This window comes from Chenopodium quinoa, unplaced genomic scaffold (genome assembly GCF_001683475.1).
Source record: "Chenopodium quinoa cultivar QQ74 unplaced genomic scaffold, ASM168347v1, whole genome shotgun sequence".
Classification (NCBI taxonomy): domain Eukaryota; kingdom Viridiplantae; phylum Streptophyta; class Magnoliopsida; order Caryophyllales; family Amaranthaceae; genus Chenopodium; species Chenopodium quinoa.
Window position 1 is genome coordinate 164,951 of NW_018744591.1, and position 10,727 is coordinate 175,677.

Consider the following 10,727-nt stretch of genomic DNA (forward strand, 5'->3'; position numbering starts at 1 on the left):
AAATGTGGTTAGTAAATTGCAATGTATGAATATAATGGATTGCTATATATATAAGTAACCTTAGTTTGATTGTAGGTAGGTTAATTTATATATTATCACTATATAAACGAATGAACTTGTGTATTGTTGAATGTCAAATAAATGCAAATTATTAAATGTTTGCATCATCATTTTCCTAGATACCCGTTTGAGTCTTTCTCAATAGGAGAAAGTCTTGAATAGTCCCCGATTGGGACTGTTCTTAGACGTTTTATCTCACTTAGGTAGTGAATGTATGTCTCTTTTTCTATTTTAAGGAATATCTCGGCTTATCATTTTCTCACAATGTTCTCTGGGTACATATGTAGGTAAGTTATTACCTACATTGTGTACTTGGAGAACTGGGGGGAAATGCTGACGGATTTTCCTTAAAATTGAAAAGTTGACATACATTCACTAGTGAGATTAGACGTTCAAGGATGGGTTAGGTTTGAGTGATAAGGACCTTTTGGGAGCATTAATTTTTACGCGATATGGATGATATATATGCTATGTACTTTGATTGACATAATATATGTTACGTTTATCCATTGTTTGAAATGTGTTGGTATGTTTAAAGGCAATTTAAAACGTCAATGGATCGCGGTTGGATGTATAGTAGACGTGATACATTGGAATTTTTTGATGGGGTAAAGGAGTTTTGTAAGAGTGCTTCACAGTATCAGCTCAGAACAGGTGTCAATTACCTTTATTGTCCTTGTGTCAATTGTAATAATGTTACAAGGGTTGATAGTGTTCATACCATCAAGGCTCATGTACAATGTCATTGGTTTTGGCCTCAATATCATGTTTGGATTTGGCAAAGTGAAAAGGGATCTTATAGAGAGAATGTTGTTGGCAATGAGACGCATGTTGAAAGTGCCGAGATTCATGTTGAAGAAGAAATTGGAATGATAATGGTGGTGATGGGGATAAGACCGAGGATGGTGGTGGTGATCACTTGAATGAGATGATGCGTGATGTTGAAGGTGAATTTGGTGACCGATCTGATGTATTTGAGTCATTATCAGAGGCTGGCAAAAAGCCTTTGTATCCCGGGTCAATATTAGAGGCTGCCAAAAAGCCTTTTTTATCATTGGAGCCTTATGGTGATTTGTGTTTCCAATAACACAATCTACTACTTTGACTCGGCTCGTATCTTGCCAACAAGGAAGTTGCAAGTTAATAACCTACTGAATAGGTACATACCGCTTCCTATTGTTTTATATCATCACCTAAGTCATTGAGTGGTTATGTTTCTAATTATGTGCTCTTTTTTTTAAGTGTTATGAAGAAGCTGAATTGTCCTTTGTTTGTGGGTCCTATGTGGAAATATTCGAAGGTAATGCCTTGATATAGTGATTTATTTAATAAACTTGCCTTCGGTTATGGCTGTGATTGACTAGATTAGATTTGTGTCATGATTGTGTGCGCAACAAGACAACGACGTTGATTGTGCCCTGTACGTGATGAGGTTTATGCTTGACATAGTCAATAGGTGCACGGAAGCTCAAAACATTGAGGAGGTATGGTTTTTTTTGTTTTCGTTCGATTTTGGATAAAAAGCGTACTAAAACTTAGTGGGTGCTCATTTGATATGATATCAAAACTTACACGCCTTAGACTAGGTAATATGGGCATGGTATGAGAAACAAAAAGTTCATACGAAAAATAATGTAAAAAATGGGCAAAGTAGAAGTAGAATAGCCGATTTTGGATAAAAGTCATCCTAAAACTTAGTAAAATGATCTTTGGATATGATTTCGAACATTAGACACCTAAGACTAGTTAATATTGACATGTTATGATAAATAAATAGTTAATTAGGTAAGAAATGTAGAAAACGGGTAATGTAGAAGTCAAATAGCCGATTTTGGATAAAAGCCGTCCTAAAACTAAGTAGAATGGTTTTTTAATATTATTTCAGACATTAGACACCAAAGACTAGTTAATATTGACTTGTTATGATAAAGAAATAGTTCATTATATAAGAAATGTAGAAAATGGGCAAAGTAGAAGTTGATTAGCCGATTTTGAATAAAAGCTGTCCTAAAACTTAGTGAAACCATCTTTTGATGTAATTTCAAACCTTAGACACCTAAGGCGAGTTAATATGGGCCTGCTATGAGAAAAACGTAGGTCATTTGATAGAAAATGTGGAAAACGGGCAAAGTAGAAGTCAAATAGCTGATTTTGGATAATAGCCGTCCTAAAACTTAGTAAAATGATCTTTTGATATGATTTCAAACATTGGACACCTAAGAATAGTTAATATTGACATGTTATGATAAATTAATAGTTCATTAGATAAAAAAATGTAGAAAACAAGCAAAGTAGAAGTCAAATAGCCGATTTTGGATAAAAGTCGTTCTGAAACTAAGAAGAATGGTCTTTTGATATTATTTAAACATTAGAAACCAAAGACTAGTTAATTTTGACATGTTATGATAAAGAAATAGTTCATTATATAGGAAATGAAAAAAATGGGCAAAGTAGAAGTGAAATAGCCGATTTTGGATAATGTTGTATAATGCTCTTCTGAAATGATTTAAAACATTAGACACCTAAGACTAGTTAATATTTACTTGTTCTGATAAACAAATAGTTCATTATACAAGAAATGTAGAAAATGGGAAAAGTAGAAGTCATATAGTTCTTATTTGGGAGATTTTGGATAAAAACCGTCCAAAACTTACTAAAACCCTTAATTGATGTGATTTCAAACCTTAGACACCTAAGAGTAGGTAATATTGGCATTCCATGAGAAAGAAATTGTTCATTTGATAGACAATGTAAAAAATAAAAATTGGGCAAAGTAGAAGTCATGTCGGCCTTATTTGGGCCATTTTGTGAAAGAAACAAAACTATATATGTTGCCTTTGAAATATTTCACATACATTATTGAGTTTGAATTTTATGTAATATGAATGATGTTTAATTTTTGGTTTTTTTTTCAATGGTTTGCAAGATTCAAAGGGAAGGCCCGTTAACCAGGCAAGAATTTGATGAAATTCGCGACATATGGGCTTTTTTCGTGACATTTGATTGCATCAAGGTAGAATAATATATATTAGATAGTGAGATTAAGTTTTTTTTGTTATTATGAACAATTGATATTTAGTTACTATTTTTTTTATATATGTATATTAATTATATATAATAAATACTATATATTATTTTTTATTGTTATATATGTTATTATTATGCATTTTATTGTTGTAATTGTATTATTCTTCTTTAATTTGTAATATTTTAATTATTATTAATTATTAATATTAATTAATATTAATAATAATACTACTAATAATAATAATATTAATAATAATAATAATAATAATAATAATAATAATAATAATAATAATAATAATAATAATAAGATTAATAATAAGAAAAAAAATTTAAAATGACACATTATGCATATCAAAACAAGTTACTATACTATTATTATTAATTAATATAAATTTTGGAAAAACTAATTAAACAAACGAGAAGCAGTTTGGCGCCAATACCGCTTGCCATTACACTTGACATAATATTATGTCAAGAGCAAATGGCAAGCGGTTTTTGGCACCAAACCGCTTGCCATTCTCCCGTAATGGCAAGCGGTTCTAAACCGGTTGCCATTTAAATGGCTATTGGCAAGCTCCCTAACCCCAAGCGATTTTGAACCGCTTGCCATTACGTTTTTCTACTACATGCACAAAATCAATCCATCAATTTAATAACAATGCTCAATCAATAAAAAAAAAAAAAAAAAAACTCCAAATTAGCTATGATCCATCACTCAAACATGCTTTACCACACCCCTAGCAAAAAAACTACTTACTATCAATGGAAGAAAAAAAAATCAAAAATAAGCTAATCAACACATTTATCATCATAATTTCAATCAAACCAAATTCAATCAACTAATCAACAAATTTGAATGATCAACAAACAGTAACAAACAATAGAAATCAAGAGACTTAAAGATTGCATTAAAGTAAATGAAATCCTTACAAACTTTAGTGGAAATTGTGCTTAGAATCATCAATCATCAAATTCTCTCTCTATAAATCTAAGAACAAGTGTTTCTCTCTCTAAAACTCTTATTCTAATTCTCTTAAAATCTCTAAAAATCAATTCTCCCTCTAAAAATAGAAGAGAATTTGATGTATAGTAAAAACTAACAAAGAGAAGTTAGTTAGATCGTCCAAAATAGACCCGTACAGGTGGTGCCTTCTTCAAGAATATGTATGACCGCATACAAATGGGTATGGAATAGAGGGGCAAGATACACCGTCGCGCCTGGGAACAGGACAACCTCCTTCCTTCTCATTTAAGCTCCTCGTGCGCTCCACTTTATGTGCTTGATAAACACGAAGCATTGCAGACCCTAAATTACCTCGACGATGGGTTCAACACGAGAATTCGTGCCCCCACGAGTTCAACGCACAGACTAAGGTCAATTGGAACTTGCACATCTCCAAACATGAGCTTCAAATGGAGAACACTAGGCATCCTAATTAATGCAAGACTCGGGAAGAAACCTCGCGAATCCTTGGACAATGATCTTAACCTGAAAAATGAATGAATATAAACAAATAAAAGGGAAAAAGACAAAATAAACCAAAAATGCATAAAAATGAAAAATCAACTAAGTAAAGTGCAAACTAAAGAAATAAAGAGCAAAACTAAGATAAAAAGGAAAGAAAAGTGCTATAAAAGCAATCTAAAACCACCCTAAAAGAGAATAAATGAGTAACATAAATGACACTCATCTAATTCCCCCAAGCTAAACATTTGCTCGTCCTTGAGCAAAACCAAGCAAGTGAGAAAAAGGATGAAAGACTTATTCAAAGATGAAAAAGAAAGACATAAAAAGAGTATACACTAAGACTCACTTACGTAGGAATCACGGTCAATTTTAGCAACTAAAGACAAGCCCTCACTAGTAGAAAATAACTATCCGTAACAGGAAAAACAGCCTATCCGTAACCGGCAGCGGGCGTTACGTATGCTGCCGTTATGGATAGGATATGTTATTTGTAACGGGCAATTTGACTGCCTGTTACGGATAACCCGTTATTTGTAACTGATAGTTTGACTATCATGTAGAGTTCAAGCCTTATTTGTAGAGATTGTGGCTCCTATGAGGTTATTTCGAGTTTTATGTGATTCGACATTTATCCCATATCCGGTAATATCCTTCTTTTCCCTCTCTCTTACTTATTGTGACTTGAAGATCATGTGTTGGTAATGTTGGATTAATTTTTCCTTGTTTTCCCCTACTTGGTTTCATTATTTATGATTTGAGAGCTTGGTCTCATTCAAGCTTGGGGGAGGGTATTCTATCATGTTTGGTGGGATTTGATTCATATATGTCATGCACTTGAGTATAAACATTCCCATGTCCTTTCTTAAATTTTGAAAAATCCAAAAAGATTTTTGTTTACTTCAAGGCAAGTTTAGCAAAAATGTGTTTTGTTTGTTCTTATTTTCGACATTCCTTGATTGGACTTTTGTTCTTGAATACTTACCTTCCTAAGTGGTAAATGTGTGCACGGTTTGAGAGTGTCATTGGTTGACTCTAGGATATGTCTATGCTAAGGTAGCCAGTTTAGAACTCGCAAGGCCCATCAAACCCAAATTCACTAGTTAGTTGTAAGAAGTTGTTGCTCTCATTAGGGGATTTGAAGCCCTAAAGGTAGTTTTTGTAACCCTATGTAAGCCTTATTGTTCAAGCCTCCAACAATTATTGTATGAGCGGCTTAGGATCCTTACCAAGGCATGCTTAGATCGAGAAATCTAGCTACCCAAGAACGCGAACGAACTAAATCTAGGGAGGACAAAGGCTCCTTTTCATTTTCTTTTATATTCCTTTTATTTTGTTACATTATTGTTTTCATTTTCATTCACCCTCTTGCTATCCCTTTGTGCTTATTTCCTTTCTTGGTTACTAGCCTAATTACAAGCCTTACGACATTTACCCTTAGTTTTGTGAAGCAAATTTTGGTTAGATGTTGGTTTTTGATGATGAAAGTGACTACATGTTGGTTTAAAACCAATGTGTATGACAAGATTGAGATTTGTGTATTTAGTTGGTTAGCAAATGCTACAAGAAAAGACAAGAAAAATGAGCTCAAAAAAAAAATAAAAGAAGAAAAACAAAAGAAAAAGCAATAAAACAATTTTTAGTTGTCATCGTTTCTCCTTAGCTTGAGCATTGAGGACAATGCTCCGTTCAATCTTGGGGGAGTGGTTCTCAGTTTGTGTTTAGGGTGTTTGTTGAATAAGCTTGGGGGAGATGATAGTTTGGCATTTTTGTTCGATGTTTTGGTGACTTCTTGAGTTTGTTTTTTAGAGACGACCGCTCTTTTTCTTCACTTAGGAGATACCACCAAAATTTTAAAATTTTTCCTCACCTTTACCCCTAGCCTATGTTACAACCCTTTTAAATTCCTTTTGACTTAGATTAGTTGAGTCACTAGTCGGTGGAGGGAGCTAGATTTCGCATATGGAGAGAGCATGACTTGGTAAGATGTCGAGTTCCCCTTGTTTTTATTGTATTATCTTTGTTCCGGCTCCTTTGTGGAGTCATGAGATGCTACCTTGAAGGGTGAATTTAAATCTACATGAGGGAACACGGTAAGAATGTTTGGAATGCGGGGGGAGTGGAGCATGTTAGAGTTCTCTATGCTTAGCATAGTTTATCTTTCAATCAACCGTCGACATCTTGGAATGTGCATACATTTGTCTATTTAGAAAGTTTTGCATTCATTGGTGCTTGTTTCTATCTCTTTGTCCATTTAAGTTCATTTTTTTCTTTTCTTTTTCTTTGTTTTTATTTGCCTTGCCTTGCTTCGGTTGCCAAGAGTTGTGGGTTAAACCTCTTAAGAAACCCTCACGAGAGCTTACTTGTCCATTTTGGCGACATGGGGGTGTAAAGGGCTTGATACATATGCAAAATGCATCCGTGATTCCTACGACAGTGAGTTAGTGTACATTCCTTCTCTTAGTTTTTATTTTGTTTCTTTTGCTTTTGTCAATATTTTCATCTTGTTCTCTTTTGCTCTAGCTTTGCTCGAGGACGAGAAAAAGTTTAGCTTGGGGGAATTTGATGAGTGACATTTATGTCACGCTTAAGGAGTAGTTTTAGAGTCATTTTTGGCTCGGTTTCTCTAATTTTCCCTTTTATTCCCTTTTTTTCCTTTTAACAAAGTTTTTATTTTATTTGTTAATTTTTGGAGTGTTTTAGTTTAATCTCTTCATTTTATTTAGTTTTAGTTTGTTTTCATATTTTTGCTTACTTTATTTCTTTTGGTAAATTGTTTTAGTTCGTTTTAATTTATTTTTTAATCCTCTCCTCTTGTGTTTATAGGTGTATTCAAGGTTTAATGCATGTGCTACAATTTCCAAACGGAGTAAGTTTTGGGTTTGAGATAAGGGCATCATGAGCTGCCCTGCTTCTTCCTGCGCCCTTAGCCTTCATCGGATATGTCCCTTATCCTCCACCACTCCTAAGAAGCCAAACTCCCCTGCTCCACACACCAGCGGCCACAACAGCCACCGAAACCAGCCCACATCAATCTCTGTCGCAACCTAAACCATAGGAGAAGTCCCTACCGCCCTTAATCATCACTTACATCACCTTCTCCAATCCGTACTCCACCACCTGAACCACCATCACCGCCCAAACTCCAAGAACCACAACACCAGCAGCCCCGCACGGCTACTGCTACATCCCCTCTCACTAATTCACAAACCACCAAAATCCACACCAATTAACCTCCTCCGTCTGCCCTTCGCGCACAGCAACAGAACACCAAACCACCCGCATCTCAGCACCACAAGCTCCTGCCGCAAAAACCCACCTTTCACCACCGCACAGCAACACCGCAAGCAATCCGCAACTCCACCGCCAATTGCAAGCAACTAGTACGAGCTGTTGTAGCCCTCTCAACCACCGCAATTACTCACCCGGATTCCACTATTTTCGCCCGAAATCAGAGCAAAACAGCTTCCTGCAATTGCAAATATCAAAGCAAATCCAAATTCAATCGGGTTCGAGCAAAATGCATAGGATTTTGGTCAAAGTAAAAGTGGAAAAACAATCAGAATCATTCAAAGTTTTCTCATTTGAAGAGGTGTGGTCGAACACACCCATGGTTCGACCGAACCATTTCATGAGCTATGCACATGATAATTAATAAGATCGAACGGTTGATTTTAAAGGTCGAAGATGATGCATGATGATTACCGTTGATTATTTTTACCAATGGTTGATGAACAGTGGTAATGGTGATGCGCTTCAATGTAGTTCAGAGCAACCAAATGCGAAGGAAGGAAAATGGGAGTTTGATTGTTTCAATTTTGGGTGGGATTTTTGGGTTTTATTATTTTATTTTTTTTTCTTTTAATTTCCTTCCTTTTTTAATTTTCGTCTTTTTATTTTATTTCTTTGTCTATTTTCTTCAGCTTAGTATAAATACCCATTTTTGGGGTAATTAAACCATCATCAATTATTCTATTTTCTTAATTAGTTTTAGGAGAGCTTCTCTCTGTAGGTTTAGCTTAGAATTAGAGTAGTTTAGAGAGAGAAAGAGAGGGTTTCACCATTGTTGAGTTTGGATTTTGAAGAAGAAGATTGATCATCTTGTTTGTAGACTTTCATCTTCAATCAATGAGAATCTCTAACTCTCTCTCCTCTATTTTATTTGCTTTCTTTTTATTATTGTTTTAGTTGTTAGTGTTGCTTGTTTATCATGTTGATTCTTAGTTATTTGTTAATTAATCTTATTATCATCATGATTAGTGAGTAATTTCCCCATTAAGGGGATGGTTGTGGTGTAGTTTGATCTTGAGCATGTTCTAGGGCTTGGAATTGATTTATTTTTATTAAAGTCGTTATATGCTTGATATTCTTCAATATACTTTCAAAATGCATGTTATTAGTTGATTGGGAGTGAATTATTGTTAGAAGATGCGATAACAGACCTAGCAAGATTCATTTGTATCGATCGTTATTTGATAGCACCTCCTAATATATGGTTTTAATGTAGAAGCATAGAGGCTATGTTTGGAGAAGCCAATGAACCCTGACAGGCGGTGTTTTAGGTCGTTACTAAGACACCTCTATCAAATGATATTTTTGTAGTCCTAAACATGCAACTAAAAGAGCATAGAGGCAAGTCAAGGGTCGAACACAGGGAAACGATTAAGCACTGCTATCTATCTCCTAAAGTTAATCTAGTTCGGTCAAGGAAAATAGTGGATGAATTAATGACTAAAGAGTATGTAAAATTAGTTAAAATAAATGCTAGGAGTAGGGGTCGAACATGCTATGAAGTCAAAGGAGCTAGGCTTAGGGAAGTAGGTTTACATGCAAACCAAGCAACTCATACAAGGCAAAGTCAAGAGTACTCTCTAATCACCTATCGGGATTAAGAGCTTTCCTAATTAACAGGCACTTACACTATCGTCATAAGGCATGCAATACTAAGGTTAAACAATAATCAATCACCCAATGATTATTCCTAAATCACACTATCATCATGATTTAATTCAAGTCACTCAACCACAGCATGCATATGGCCATAAACATGGAGTAGCCAAAAAGCATAGGCGCAAGGAAGATTTAATTGCAAGTATTCCAAACTAGCCTAGCCTATCATACATCAAATTCAAAGCATGTCTCCACCAAACCCCTAGCAATAAGAAAACTACTCACAATCCATAACCCTAACTACAATTACACTAATCAACAAAGTAATTAAGAAATTAATGAGAGAGATGATAATTTCACCAATTAAACCAACAAAGATGGGAACTTTAAGCATATAACAAAAGAATAAAAAGAAGAATACCAATAGTTTCATTCAATACCAAGTGAGATGACAAACACCAATAGAGTTCCAAAATGCTTCCTCAAAATACCCAAAGTAGCTAAAATTGATAAATTGAAGATCTACACTAAGATCTATGGAAGAATTTCCAATACAAGAAAGCTAAAATCTATGCTAAGAATGTTCCTCTAAAGAGTATGCTGAAAGTTTCAATATGTGAATAATGAATGCTGCCTTCTCTCTCCTCTTCTCTGCTTTTTAAATCTGATTTCAGGTTACGGACCACAGCAGACAGGTGCGCCCGCGCTGCACAACAGCGCGCCCGCGCGCTAGATGGTGATGAGGCCGCTCCTCAAGAAGCGCGGCCGCTCAAAAATTGGTGTCACAGGATTAGGCCAGCTCAGCGCGCACCCGCGCCTATTGTTGCGCGCCCGCTCCTAACTGCTGGTTCAATGCTTCGATCCTTGCTCTGGCTCCATGTTAATTCAAACCTCTGCAATTACAAAATAGGAAGGCGAAGCGTAATACAACGAAGAGGGAGGGGAGCAAAGCCTACCTAAACCAAATAAAAACACATTACGCAACACATAGGTAGACTGCTTAAATTAGGCAAAACATAACAAAAGCACACTAGGATGAACCGAATTATTGCTAAAACTACTAGAAAGAACTACCCTAGGAGTGACATAAATATCACTCATCAAATTCCCCCAAGCTAAACCTTTGCTCGTCCTCGAGCAAAGCTAAAGACAAAGAAGAATAAGACACAATCATTCAAACATGAGAAAGTAGGAAAGAAGGGGAAGGGGAATACACTAACTCACTTTCGTAGGAATCACTGTTGTTTTTAGCATAAACAACAAGCCATTTAAACCCCAAAGTCAC